We start from the raw sequence: 15,622 nt of genomic DNA, 5'->3' as shown, positions 1-15,622 counted from the left end.
TCTAGATATACGGGGAATTTTCTATTAGTCTAGCTCTAAAATTTTATATTATTAAATTGGTCCACAGATATTGTATACAGTCATTTTCTCCTCATTTTTCCCTCTTAAGGTGTTAGAGAGCTGTGAGCTACATTTTCTTTCTATAAATAGCAAAAGTAATGTTAGACGTCGCTCAGATCTCAGAAAAAATATATATATATATTGAATGAAGATTGAAACTTGACATTAATAGTGCTATTGTAGTCTTAACTGATGGTTACAGGATACATGACCAGCGAAGTTCACTCCTAGACTCAGTGGTGGGTGGCAGAGATTTTCTCCACTGTTTTCCGTCTCTGCTTTGGTCACTCTGTCCTATAAAGTTCACAGGGCTTTCCTAAGGGAAGAATCAGGCACTGTAATGAAGACTTACCTTTCCTTTTAAAGACTCCCAGAGAAAGAGCATTGACAGCAGTGAATCAGTATACCTTTCTGGGACTTAGTAGTTTACATAATCATGAAATTGTTTCTTTTACTTTCAGTTACTTTTCTTACTTACCAATCCAAAACTTCCCCTGTTTTTGTTTTTCTTCTTTTTATTATCCTTCACCTCACAGCTCATCAAACATTTGTTTTTATGTAATTTTTTAACATTTTTTTCAAATGAAATAGGCCTGTTTAAATTCTTTGTTATGACTCAATATTTCAATTAAGGTGAGTTCTTTCAGACAACAGATCAGAATTTTTTTCTGTATACAGTACTAGGGGAGGTTACCAGGCATATAAGTAAATGCTTAGCACAGAAGACAGGAGATTGGTGTTCTAGAACATTTCAAAAGTGGGTTCAAATGCAAAAATACACTGGGCAAAGATTCTGTTGTCATTTATTACATATTACATGGAGTTAAATTTTAAATCCTATTACACCTCAGTACCCTGATTCTGCCTTTATCGCCATTGATTTTAACCAACTTATACCCGGAAAAGATCTCTTTTCCATTTTCTCTCTTTCAGTTGCTCTAGAGTTGTGAATCAGGATTTATAATCTGAAGTAAATACATCAAGCCATAAATCAGGTTGAGTTGATAGGGGAAAATCCAGATGTTCAAATTCTGCTTTATGTCTTTTATCCAAAATATGAATGTTTTGACTATTCATTTTTAAGAAGGGACTTCTGTAAATACCTATTATAGCATAACTGATGAGACAGGAATATTTATTTTTCTGGCTTATATTCTGATTTCTGACATGTTGTCTTCCAACATGAGTATCTACTGCCCATATTGGCATCTACTGCCCACAGCAACTGCCCAGTTGTCAGTAACCTTATCCCTATTTTTGTGCTCATAAAAAAAATGAAAGATTTGTGCTTAGTTTCATTGGAGCAGTAGTTTTCTGCATGAATTTGACCTTTTTTTTTCCTAAGACTAAATACTAATTAAATTTATCCTGTGGTATTCTGTTCTCTGTCCCTTCAATGGACTCGGTTTTCAATCTCTCGCCATTCTGTGACTTGCCACTCACTTGAGACGTGATAACTAACTAAAATTAACTTAATAGCAGCATAGAAAGTTTAGAGAGCATCATCTGTACAAGTGTATATTTATGGTAATGCCTAAAATTTAGTACAGGACATGTGCTGTGTCTCTAATCAGGGCCTTGTTTGGTTTTTTTTGCTATGCAGAATTCTATGATTTCTAATAATTAATCCTCAATCTACCAAAGAATTAAGCCTGACAGTTGGAAACATCTAAATGTTTTCCTTACTCAGTTAATATAAAACAGTGACAGAAAGGAGTCCTTAAATGGAAGCTTAGAAAAATCTTCATAAACTATTACATGTCTTCAATCAACCCACAAAATGAACGTAAACCTCATTTTTATTAAATGAACTTAACCTTGGTATCTATGCAGTATTACAATTCACATTAGTATTACAATTAACATTCTTACCAATTTTGAGTTCTTTTTGTTAACTGCTAGATTTTCCTTCCTGAATTATGTCTTTGCAACTTGATGAGAGGCTGCCTGTTTTTATACTTTATAGACATAAGAACAATGTGTAGAGGAAGATAAAAATAATTCAATGTATTCACAAAAGTGATACTGCATGAAATTACCAAAATAAGACTTTAAAAAAAGTAGAGTTCGCTGAGCACAGTGGCTCACACCTGTAATCTCAGCACTTTCGGAGGCTGAGGTGGGTGGATCACCTGAGGTCAGGAGTTTGAGACCAGCCTGACGAACATGGTGAAACCCTGTCTCTACTAAAAATACAAATATTAGCTCAGTGTGGTGGTGCATGCCTGTAATTCCAGCTACATGCAAGGCTGAGGCACGAGAATCGCTTGAACCCAGGAGGCAGAGGTGACAGTGAGCTGAGATCGCGCCACTGCATTCCAGCCTAGACAAGAGCAAAACTCCATTTCAAAAAAAAAAAAAAAAGTAGAGTTACTATCTTATCAGTTCTTGACCAACCATGTACACAACTGAATATTAAAAAGTTAATACATTCTTTATCAACCTTGCCTAACAAATATTATAATGATATGCTTTCTTGAAGCTAGACTATTGAATTTTAATTGATAACCATTTAAAAGAAAAATATTTCAATAATAATGCAACTTTAGTGAGGGCATAGAATTCATTCATTGGTTCATTTCCATACTTTTTATTCCAACTTTTTAAATTAGAAGATAAACACATAGCACTACAGAGTGACCTAAGAATGAATTGGGATATAATATTAACAAATAGAACTCAGTACTTGGGCTCCAGATTCCCTGTTGTTCCCTGTCAAATCTTTTTCAGGTGTCAGAATATAATAGGCCAGTATCTGAACTTTGAATAGTATCTGCCCTAAAATAAAATTTGTTCTTAATTCAGTGGTGTGATCTCAGCTCACTGCAACCTCCGCCTCCTGGGTTCAAGTGATTCTCCTGCCTCAGCTTCCCCAGTAGGTGGGACTACAGGCGCCCACCACCATGCCCAGCTAATATTTCATTTTTAGTAGAGACGGGGTTTCAACATGTTGGCCAGGCTGGTCTCAAACCCCTGACCTCAGGTAATCCGCCCGTCTCGGCCTTCCAAAGTGCTGGGATTACAGGCATGAGCCACTGCGCCCACCTGTAGCATGTAGCACTGGAGCAAGCAGAAAATCAACACCAAGACAAAAGTATGCCAAATTGCAGGGTCTTTATTGCCGGTGGCCACAGAGGACTTAAGTCTCTGCAACTCCTGGCCCCCAGGCTCAGGGGGAGCAAGGTATTTAAGTTGCAAAACCACATTCTTGATGGGGGGGACGGTGCAGAGGGGAGCATGCAAGGCAAGCTGTCTGTACAGAAGCTAAAGTTAGCGGTTTGCTGCAAGGGGAGAGGGGTAGCAGTGGAAATTTTTACCCTTAACACCTCTGAGAACTGCAGTGCAGTAACAGCTCCGATAATTACACCTCTGCCCGGGGCCCAGGTGGTTTCTCTATAAGATGGCAGTGCTTAGGCTTCTGTTTTAGCCCCTATCTCACACCCAAGATATTTTATAATTAAAAAATTAAGACAGCATAAAAAATGTTCACTGAAAAACAGTGGTTTTTATTTACAGCAAATTTCCACATCAAAGGAGATTTATGTCGTTTTAGACTGACTTTAGCATTTTCTTTCTTTTTCTTGTGCAACCTATGACATAACATTTGGTATATGATCATAGCAGCCTTTGGAGTACTTTAGGTGGCGAAAATGAAGTGAAGAAAAGAAGAATTTTCAAATTCCTTTATGAAGCTAAGACTTCAGGAGGATTGACATTTTTTAATGAGTGCCACTCCAATTGCTTGCTTAATAGTTCATGTTTTCATTGGGGAGCCATTATTTGCATACTATCCACCTGACAAGTGATTCATAACCAGAATATATAAGGAGCTCAAATAACTCTATAGGAAAATATTAATAAGCTCATCAAAAATAGGCAAAAGATTTCAATTGACATTTCTGGAAAGAAGACATACAAATCCCATACAGGCAGCTGAAAAGGTGCTCAACGTCATCGAACCTCAGATAAATGCAAATCCAAACTACAATGAAATATCCTCTCACCACAGTTAAAATGGCTTTTATCCAAAAGACAGGCAAGAACATGTGCTAGTGCAGATGTGGAGAGAAGGGAACCCTAGTACAGTGTTGGTAGAAATGTAAATTAGTACAACCACTATAGAGAACAGTTTGAAATTCTCTCAAAAAAAAAAAAAAAAAGAAAGAAAGAAAGAAATTGAGCTACCATACGATCCAGCAATCCCATTGCTTGGTATATACCAAAACGAAAGGAAATCAATATATTGAAGAGACAGTTGCGCTCCTACATTTGTTGCAGCATGATTTGCAATCTAACTTTTCATCAACAGAGGAATGGAGGAAGAAAATGTAATACATACACACAATGGGATACTATTTAGCCATAAGAAAGAACGAGATCTTGCCATTTGCAACATCTATGGAACTGATGACCTTTATGTTAAGTGAAATAAACCAGGCACAGAAAGACAAACATTGCACATTCCCACTTATTTGTGAGATCTAAAAATAAAATCAGTTGAACTCAGGGACATAGAAAGTTGAAGGCTGGTTAACAGAATCTGGGAAGGGTAGTGGGGGTATGGAATGAGGTGGAGATGGTTAATGGATCCAAAAATATAGAAAGAATAAATAAGACCTACTATTTGATGACACAATAGCATGACTATAATCAATAATAACTTAACTGTACATTTTAAGATAAAGAGTGTAATTAGATTGTTTTTAGCTCATAGGATAAATGCTTGAGGGGACAAATATCCAATTCCCCACGTTGAGATGATTTCATATAGCATGCCTTTATCAAAGCATCTCACGTACCCCATACATATATACACCTACTATGTACCCACAAAAATTTAATAAAAAATTAGAAATTTAAAAGTTAAAAGTGTTATAAAGTGTTATGATTTCAGTTCCCATGAAGGATATTTGAAATTAGTGAACACATATTTTTCTTGTTAAATTACACATAGTATTATTAGCATATCTTTAGAAAGATTATAACTTATTTTAAAGCACTAGACACTGTCACAAATGAACCAATCTTATTTAATATAATAAGCTAGAAAATTAGCCCTAAAATTAATTTACTTTAAAACATTTATCAGACCCTAAAGCTAAAAGAAAATACTTTTTAAAAGAGCAACACATAAAATACATTCTCCTATTTAAAAATCCTGCCCATGAGGAGGAATCTAACATAATTGACCATTTCTTGGGAAGAGCATTTTCTCATGTTTTCAAGACCCAAGTGAATTGTTTAGCCCAAATATCTGAATTTTACTTCATTGACAAAACTAAGTTTCTTCCTTTCAAGCAATAATATGAAGCATATTTAAAAACATATTATTGATTTATTGTGAATAAATGAAAGAGTACATGAGTGAATTGAGGGGACCCTTATCTGACATATTTCAAGATAGCTCTTTTAGTGTAAGGAACATTCTACATTTTGGGATGAATTGCTAGAACTACTTCTAAATGCACTCTTATTTCTAGATACGAATCATAAACAGAATGAGATTGATAACTGGGGGTCTCTTTATTTGATTAAAATCTTATAATCAATGAGATTGATTAATGATGAAAAGGGTCTCTTTATTTGATTAAAAGAATTTGCTTCATTTTTCTAGAACAGGAGTATGCATAATGTATCTAGCAAAATTAAAGAGAAGTTTTATTTGAAGAAAATAAAAATTATATGCACTCACACATATACACACATATGCACACATGCATATCCTGCATGTATTTAATGAGTCTTAAGTTTTTTTTTTGTAGTTGCTGTTGTTTTGAGACGGAGTTTTACTCTTGTTGCCGAGGCTGGAGTGCAATGGCGTAATCTCGGCTAACCGCAACCACCACCTCTCGGGTTCAAGCAATTCTCTGGCCTCAGCCTCCTGAGTAGCTGGGATTACAGTCATATGCCACCACACCCAGCTAATTTTTTATTTTTTAGCCGAGATGGGGTTTCTCCATGTTGGTCAGGCTGGTCTCAAACGCCCGACCTCAGGTGATTCGTCCGCCTTAGCCTCCCAAAGTGCTGGGATTACAGGCTTGAGCCATCACGCCTGGCCTTGAGTCCTAAGTTGTGACAGGAATCCTTAGAAAAATTCCATTTCAACCCATTTCCATCTAATCCTAACAGTATTATTATATTTCTCTATATTTTAATAAGAATTCACATTATTATGTCAGAATCTCTAAGAAGAGGTAATAATGTTTTACAAAAGTTTTAAATGTGAAAAAGCATTCAGTTGTCTTTAAAAAATACTGCCTACAAATGCATACTGTAACTCTGGTGATAAAATGAGAACATCAGCATTAAGACCTAGGAAATAAGGTGCATGTTAAGCCCCATTATTTGTGACATTATTAATTAATGAAAGATAAGTGCAGGATTGATAAAGGTCACAGAGGGATATGCTGCATGAGATAATTAGATCCGCATACTTTAAACAAACCCAGCCTTACACTAGATTTAGATTGCTGACTGAACTAAAGGGTAGAACCCTTTAATGCATCACTTTATCCCAAAGCATTATATTTCACATTGTGGAAAATTGCCATTTTTATGGGTATATAGGATGAAAAAAATTTGTAAGAAAATTAGAAGCAAAAACCACAGTAGGATTGATGTTTGCAGAAGTAGGCAGTGCTTAGTGAACAATCCGTGTTGATGTAACAAGCACACCACCATTGCTTGTTTCTGGATGAGTTATTAAAGCTAGGTGCATTAGTCATGGTTTCCAGCATTAATTTAGATTTCTTCCATGGCTGAAAAGGTTATTCTAACAGCGGAACATGTCTGTGATACCTTTCAGAGAAATGCTAATCACAGTTCACTGAATCTGTATGTATTATTTAGTGCCGTTACCAATCCTAAAGCTTTCTGGATTTTTACTTCTCTGTTATTCATTTGTGTTCATAAATCTTGGTAATGCTTTATAGCCTTCACGCTGTGATAATAAAGAGCAACTACGGGAGATATAGCCAGTCTAGGGTCTTGCTCAGAGTAGCATTGAGAAGGGAGAGAATGTGCAGAGGATTAGGGAATTAAAAATTATGAATAATTAGATATAAATAGCACAGAGCAGGTCACATATCTGTTCTCTAGGTGTCAGTGAGTGAAGAAAAAGAAAAGAAAAAATAATTAGCTTACTCAAAGGCTGATAAGCAAAGACTAGCATTTCCTAAAGTATGTTCTACTGAATACTAATACAGGGAGATACTTTTACAAGTAAAAAATAAATAAATAAAAGTGCAGTGGTCTATTGTTGTTTGGCAATAAGAAGCAAAAACTGGAATTATCTATGACTTGAGTCAATAATGAGGTCCATTGTTGATGTCTTATCTAGGCTTGGTAGAAATAATAATTTAAAGTTACCTTATGTTTGTATTGGCATAATCAGTGACTTGTACATTCAGCAATAGCATCTGAGCAAGTTTTATCAGCAAGCAATATTTTCAGTTAATAAGGTTTCGAAAATCATGTAAGGATTTAAACTTGCTGAATGTGAAGATTGAAACTCAAGTCACTGTAGCTTTAGCAATTGCTTATTGTATTAGTTTAGATGCTAGCACTGCATGTGCTGTGCATATTATGATTTTATTAAAATAAAAAGTTGAACTGCACAGTCTCCTTTGTTGTTAATTGTGGTTTATTTTCAGAGGTGAAAATAAAGTTGTGCTCTTGCCTGAAAAATTGTAAAATGTTTAAAAAAATAAAAATAAAAAATAAAGTTACCTTATGTAAGGATTTACCAGGAATGTAGAGTCAAATGACTTCTCTATAATATATCATTTCTTAGATACCATTGACCTCTTTTTGTTGTGACATATGGGTTTGTATATAAAAAAGTATGTAATAGACTTAAGGATTATAAAAACAAGTGATTCAAAATACTCTGATACCATGTTTCTTATAAACATGTAAAAAAGAAAAGAAAAGAAACTTTTGAGCCTAAGAAGCAGCTTTCAGTTTAGATCGTTCTCAAAGAGAGAAAAAAATTTTTTTTTTCTTTTTTTTGAGATGGAGTTTTGCTCTTGTTGCCCAGGCTGGAGTGCAATGGTGCATTCTGGCTCACTGCAACTTCCACCTCCTGGGTTCAAGGGATTCTCCTGCCTCAGCCTCTCGAATAGCTGGACTTACAGGCATGCACCACCACACCTGGCTAATTTTTGTATTTTTAGTAGAGACTGGTAGAGATGGGGTTTCTTCATGTTGGTCAGGCTGGTCTTGAACTCCCAACCTCAGATGTTCCACCTGCCTTGGCCTTCCAAAGTGCTGGGATTAGTGGCGTGAGCCACTGTGCCTGGCGGAGAAAAAGAATATTTTTTAAAGATTAGTAAAAGTTTATTGTTCTTTAAACCCCAAAATCAAAGTGTAGATTAACCCTTCTAATTAGACTTCATCTATGGGGGAGTACAAATTGTTTCAAAGATTCAAAATCATTCGAATATTTGCTATTTTGCAAACAGCTGGATTCCGCTTGCTCTTTTACCTTAAAGTGCATGAATGCAAAACTTCTGGGGCATGGTGGGGAAGAGCATCTACCCCACGAAAACAAGCCTTGCATTGTTGTTACTTTACAGATTATGAAAACCTTTCTATGATGATAAATTTAACCTATAGATGTTAGGCAGGAGAAATCCCAGAGACCAGTGCTTGCAATACTAAGAGTAAGTTTAGCATTGTCCTACTACGTTGTCATGCATGCCCCTTTTAAAGATACGATGGCCTTTAGTACATAAGTTACAGTAATGCTTCACAGTAGGTCTGTGTTTGAGGAATAAGACTGTAGAAATTTTGAAAGATGTACAAGAACTGCTTCAGCCACAAAATTCTAAAGACAGAATATGATACCACCTCGGTGATGAATATTTGAATCAACTGCTTTTAGCTTAGTTTTTTTTTCATCTCTCCTAAAACTGATTACCACAGAAACAATTGTATTAGTCATGAAATTATTGTATTTAGTTATCAAGTTCTTCACAAAATTTCAAGCATTGTAAATTATCTTTTCCAGATGGAAAGTAATACAGATGGAGAAAGTTTCAGTGCATCTTAAAGTATATTGGTGACCAATCTAGAATGCAATTTGTTTTTTATAATTCTGAAATTAATACGATTATTAGGTTTTTCTTAATCCTCATGTTAATACATTATCTTCAAAACTATATTTTTATATTGGGAAAAACACTTCAATGGAGCTCCCACGTGTGAGAAAAACACTAGAAATAGAAAGGCTTCCTTAAGCCAAACAAAAATATCAACTTAGTAGGAATAAAGCATTAATTTAAAAGTGCATGTGTGTGCACACAGAGAGTTTTATCAACTTCTATGAAATTTCTTGTAAGAATTTAAGACCAAGTATAGTGTTTTCAATTAAAATCAACTTTGTAAGTGAAACTCTGCAGTGCACCGAGAACAAAGGGTAAGGAATATACAGGTACTATCAAAATTGCCAAGGAGACTCCTTTCAGTAGGATGTTTGTTAGTGTTCCAATTTTTCTTAACTTTAGGTGTCAAAGTTATTAGTTCCATAAGTGAATATAATTTCCTGTAATGTAAATAATGGACTAAAGTTTGCGGTTTTCTGAAAATCTGAACTCTGTATGAAGACCATTAGTGAATTTATGTGTTTAATTCATAAAGATAGTCCTATATATTATTAGCTTAAGCCATCTTATTTGCTATTAACAATAAGTAACATGCCATGAAAATTTCCTCAACCAGATTTTATGAAAAGTTGACATATGAAGTTTTTAAATTAATATATTAAATATGCAGCTAAATCCTTATACTAATACTGAAAAGAATAATTTTCACAATATTTGATATATCAGAGAACTTGATAGGAAAAATATTAACATTAAGTGACTGACTCATTTATATAATCTTCCTTAGCTCTGAGCTTTTCTGGGTCTTGTGAGAGCCTTATATTGTCACAAAAATAAAGTCAATTATATTTTTCTGAGAAAAAAACCATGAAAGAAAGATCATGACCTAACAGTATGCCCGGGGACTGGAAATGAAAATTTCTTTGAGTTAATTAATTTCACTAGTGTGGATAATGTAATATGTACTCCACTGGTGTTGTAAGAATAAATAGGATTTCTGTCTTGTTGCTATAATGTGTTAGTAATGGTCACACAGAGCCACTTCAATACTATAGGGTCAAAGTGGACACTGGAGAAAATAAGGTCTAGTAAGTAGAATTTCATGAAAGAAAGGTATACCAATAGAAATGCATTTCAATTTAGAACCTCTGGCACCTTAAAGGAATCTGGTCTTTTTCTACTTCAAGTTGCCATTATTTAGCTGATATATAAAGATTGGCTCCTGATAAATATAATGTGTATTCTCCCAGAGTTACTGAGAAGGAGGGACAGGATATCAATAGGAAACTCTTTTAAAAGAGAGATTATTGCATTAGCTTAAATTTCTATTAGACTTGTTTTCTCCTTAAGAAATTAGAGGCATAATGGTATCTTTATTTTTCAAATACAAGGAGTAGTTCTAAGGTTCCTTCATTTCCTAAAGAAAATTTTCTTTATGAAATATAATATACTAATGGACACCATACAATCATTATCATCCACTAAGTCTATACTGCATTAAGCATAATGAGAATACACAGTAAAGACAAGATGGGTTTAGTTGTACTGAGAAGAATAAATTAGGAAAGAATAGAAATGGAAGAAGAGATATAGATTAGGTTCATGTAAAAAAAACAAGACAAAATTGAACAGATGCTTACCTTTGGAGGCTGTGAGATTTAATAATATATTCAAAGGGATATGGGACAAGTTGAGGAATAATATATTTAATAAGAATAAAGTTCTCTTCTTTCATTTAAAAAAAAATTAAGGAGAAGGTAAAGCAAGATGGTGGAATACAAAGCTCTATCAGTTCACTGCCTGTATTAGTTCCTTTTCACACTGCTGATAAAGACATACCTGAGACTGGGCAATTTACATAAGGAAGAGGTTTAATTGGACTCACAATTCCACGTGGCTGGGGAGGGGCTGGGGAGGCCTCACAATCATGGCAGAAGGCTAGGAGGAGCAAGTCATGTCTTACATGGATGGAAGCAGGCAAACAGAGAGCTTGTGCAGGGCAACTCCCATTTTCAAAACCATCAGATATCATGAGATCCTTTCACTATCATGGGAACAGCACAAGAACGACCCACCTCCATAATTCAGTTGTCTTCCACTGGGTCCCTCCCACAACATGTGGGAATTATGGGAGCTACAAAATGAGCTTCGGGTGAGGACACAGAGCCAAACCATATTATCCCCACACAATAGTTAATAATTATCTACATAGAAAAAGGCACTTTCATAAAAACCAATAACTAAGTACACACTCACAGTATCTGGTTTTAACTTCATATCACTGATAGAGGAACCTAAAGAGGTAGGAGAAACAATACTGAATCACTAGCACCACCCCTCCTCCAACCCCTGTAGTGGTGGCCTGGTGTAGAGAGCATCTCTGGGTATTGGGGGAGAGAGAACAGAGCAATTGTGAGTCACTGAACTCAGTGCTGTCCTGTTACAGCATAAAGCTGATGCCTAGCCACAGAAGGAGCATGTAAACCAGCTCTAGCTAGAGAGGAATTGTGGATCCCAGCTGTCTGAACTTGAGTTCTATGAATTTCTGTGCCTAGGTCAAAAGTGATGTGCATCTCTAAGTAAATTTGAAAGGCGGTTTAGGCCATAAGGGCTGCAAATCCTAGTTGTGTCCTAGGACTGAACTAGGCTGAGAGACAGTAGACTGGGGGGACACGCAACCTACTGAGATACAAGCTGGGGAAGCCAAGGGAGTGCTAGCTAGCATCATTCCACATTTAACCTCAGGCTGCACAGCTCTCAGCTCCAAATGATAGCCTTCCCCTCCGCTTGAGGAGAGGAGAGGTAAGAGTTGGGAGGACATTGTCTTGCAGGTTGGATACCAGCTAAGCCACAGTAGGATACCAGTCAGAGTCAAAAGACTCCCATTCCCTGTAGTTGTTTGCAGTGGATACTATATCTTTATATTATAACTGTAGGAGGACTATAGGATAACTTTACTGATAAATTTGGTAAAGTTGCAGGATACAAATTCAACATATGAAAATCAGGAGCATTTCTATATGCCAACCATGAAAAATGTGAAAAAGAAATAAAAAAATGTAATCCCATTTACCATAGCCACACATAAAATTAAACTTTGAGGAATGAATTCAACCAAAAAGTGAAATATCTCTATAATAGAAATTATAAAACACTGATAAAGGAAATGTCAGAGGACACCAAAAGAAAGGAAATCAGTATATCAGAAAGATATCTGCACTCTTATGTTTGTTGCAGCACTGTTGACAATAGCTAAGATTTGAAAGCAAACTAAGTGTCCATCAACAGATGAATGGAGAAAAATATTTGGTACGTATACACAGTGGAGTACTATTTAGCCATAGCAAAGAATGAGATTCTGTCATTTGCAATAACATGCATAAAACTAGAGATCATTATGTTAAGTGAAATAAGCCAGAAACAGAAAAACAAACATTGCATGTTCTCACTTATTTATGGGATCTAAAGATAAAATCAATTGAACTCATGAACATAGAGAGAAGGATGGTACCCAGAGGCTCGGTAGGGTAGTAGAGGGATGGAGGTGGGGGGAGGTGTGTTGGATAATGGTTACAAATAAAGAGAAAGAACAAATAAGACCTACTGTTTGATAGCATGGTAGGGTGATTGTAGGAAGCAGGCCAGAGGGCAAGGCAGCCACTTAGAAGGGGTGTTCATAAGGCAGTCCCTAATTGAAGCTTCTGAAAGACCACTGAGGCATGGACAAAAGAAAGAGACGAACTTAAATGCCTACTGGACCCCCAAATCGCAAAGCGATCTCAGAGCAGCACCATTTAGGTAAAGTATTTCCAGACCCCATTTCTCTCCTCTACCTTCTTACCTTCGAAGGGTCAAAAACCTTCCTTAGCAAGATGGGATAAGAAATGTGGGGAGAGATGAATAATGGCCTCTCCTCCCATCCCCTTCCCTGGATGTAAGGTTGTTTCCTGCATTAGACCCTACCAGAGGAATGGGAACAGCTGTAACTTCGAGTAAAGTTGGAAGCTTTGGCTGCTACCTGGTACTAAGTGTTAAACTGCAACTGTGTTCTGTGATTTAAAGGGATTGCAGGGAATTTTATTGCCTAAACATGAAAACCCAAAGGATCTGTTAAATTTTCATCAAGGACAGCAGAGGAGTTCCCCAACAGAGCAAGAGTAAAGGGATAACTTTAAATAATGTAATTGGATTGTTTGTAACTCAAAGGATAAATGCTTAAAAAGATGGATATCCCATTCCCCACGAGGATACCATTTCACATTACATGCCTGTATCAAAAATTTCATGTACCCCATAAATATATACACCTTCTGTAAACCCACAAAAACTTCTAAAAAATTAAAAAAATAAAAATTAAGTCGATTAACTACCAACATTAAATATCTGGAGAGAGTGAAAAATTAAAGACTGAATAAAATAGAAAATAACAGGCTTTTTAGAACACAATATCATTTTCAAAACAGAATACAAATAAGATGTCTTTGAGACGAAAAATATTTTAAAGTAAATTTTAGTAAAATATAGCCATAATACTTGTGATGTTATCACATAATTTTATACGAATGATAAAAATATCCCTAATGAGTATTTATTGAATACTTTTTTTTTTTTTTTTGGGGGGGGGGACGGAGTTTTGCTCTTGTTACCCAGGCTGGAGTGCAACGGGGCGATCTCGGCTCACCGCAACCTCCGCCTCCTGGGTTCAGGCAATTCTCCTGCCTCAGCCTCCTGAGTAGCTGGGATTACAGGCACGCGTCACCATGCCCAGCTAATTTTTTGTATTTTTAGTAGAGACGGGGTTTCACCATGTTGACCAGGATGGTCTCGATCTCTTGACCTCGTGATCCACCCGCCTCGGCCTCCCACAGTGCTGGGATTACAGGCTTGAGCCACCGCGCCCGGCTATTGAATACTTTGTAACAGGACCTGCTGTAGGATGTTGACTTCCACCAAAGGACAAACTAGAAAAAAATGTCCTACTTATCATAAACGAGTATGCTATCAAGAAAGCTGAGAATATCACAGACGGTCTCTCTGTGAAAGTCATATTTAAGTTTAATCTTCAAGCTTTATTTATACTGGGTGTGTAGATGTGGGAACGATTTCTAGGTGGAGGAAACAGCTTGTACAAAAGCCCTGAAATGAACATGCTTGGCATGTTGGAGGAACTGACAGAGGACCTGTGAATCCAGAGCAAGGATTTTAAAGGGGACAGCAACTTAAATTTTAGTGATGAAAGACAGAAAATAAATATGAGATAAAGAAATTTTATTATTTGCTAATTTGCTCTCTCAGATTTTGTAGTATGTTGAAAGATGTTGAGTGCTGTAGAGAAAAATTGTGCAGAGGTAATGGGATAGCAAGTTGATCTTTGGGGGATAGATCATATAATAATTGTAAATAAGGTTGTCATGTTAGGTTAGGCCTCTTGAAAAGGTGATAGTTTTGCAAGACCTGAAGGTGATAACAATATTTACTAATTACATTATGTAAAATTGACATTTATTTGGTTTAATTTTAAACTTATTATCTAGCGTGAGAACATTTATGATCTGTAGTAGGCAAAAGGAAAAATTATGTTTCTGATAAGACTTTTGAAAATATAGTGAATTATCAGACTCTGTATTACAATGTTTATAACTGATTTTTAAAGAACAATATTAAGACTATGTTTCTAAGCTTTCCTGAGCTTCTTAGAAGGTGCTTAGGACAGGGAGTGTAATAGTCTCCAGAATATAAAGATCGTACAAGATTCTTGGAAGCTATTTTGTAGGACAGTAATGTTAACAGAAAACAAAATTTAGCTAGTGCCACTAGAAATTTCCTTAGGAGAAATTGCTTATCAATTGCCACTATGTATACTTGGTCAGAGATAACAGAGCAGATACCTTTTCATAATTAAGCAGTATAGCAAAAGTCAAACTCCTGTTAAGTGACACTATGAAGACATACAAATATTAAGACGTACAAATAGTAAGACATACATATTACTAGTATTGAAATTTATAGTGAATATTATTAATATGACTCCTCATTATTTTGTAAATATAAAGATTTATGTTATGATAGTTACCATGGTTTCCACATGCATGCTAGAGTGATTTTCTCTGGTAATATGATTTAATTTCTAGCTTTTTATTTTTGGATATCTGTTGTATGGTTTTTGATTTGAGGTTTTTGATCAGGAGGCTTGCAAATACTATCTTATAACCCGTTATTTTAAACTGATGACAACTTAGCAGTGATTTGCAACAAACAAAAAGCACAAAAACTAATAAACCCTCTATACTAACTTTTAACTCCCCTTTTTAACTTTTTCTGTGTTATTGTACTGTCTATGTCTTGAAAAGTCTTGCAGTTAGAATTTTTGATTGGTTCATCATTTGGTCTTTCTACTTAAGAGTAGTTTACATACCATCATTATGGTGTTATAATATTCTGTGTTTTTCTATGTACTT

Source organism: Cebus imitator, unplaced genomic scaffold, assembly GCF_001604975.1.
Source record: "Cebus imitator isolate Cc_AM_T3 unplaced genomic scaffold, Cebus_imitator-1.0 Scaffold569, whole genome shotgun sequence".
Classification (NCBI taxonomy): domain Eukaryota; kingdom Metazoa; phylum Chordata; class Mammalia; order Primates; family Cebidae; genus Cebus; species Cebus imitator.
The sequence above is the reverse complement of the archived record's forward strand: the minus strand, read 5'-3'. Positions refer to the sequence as shown.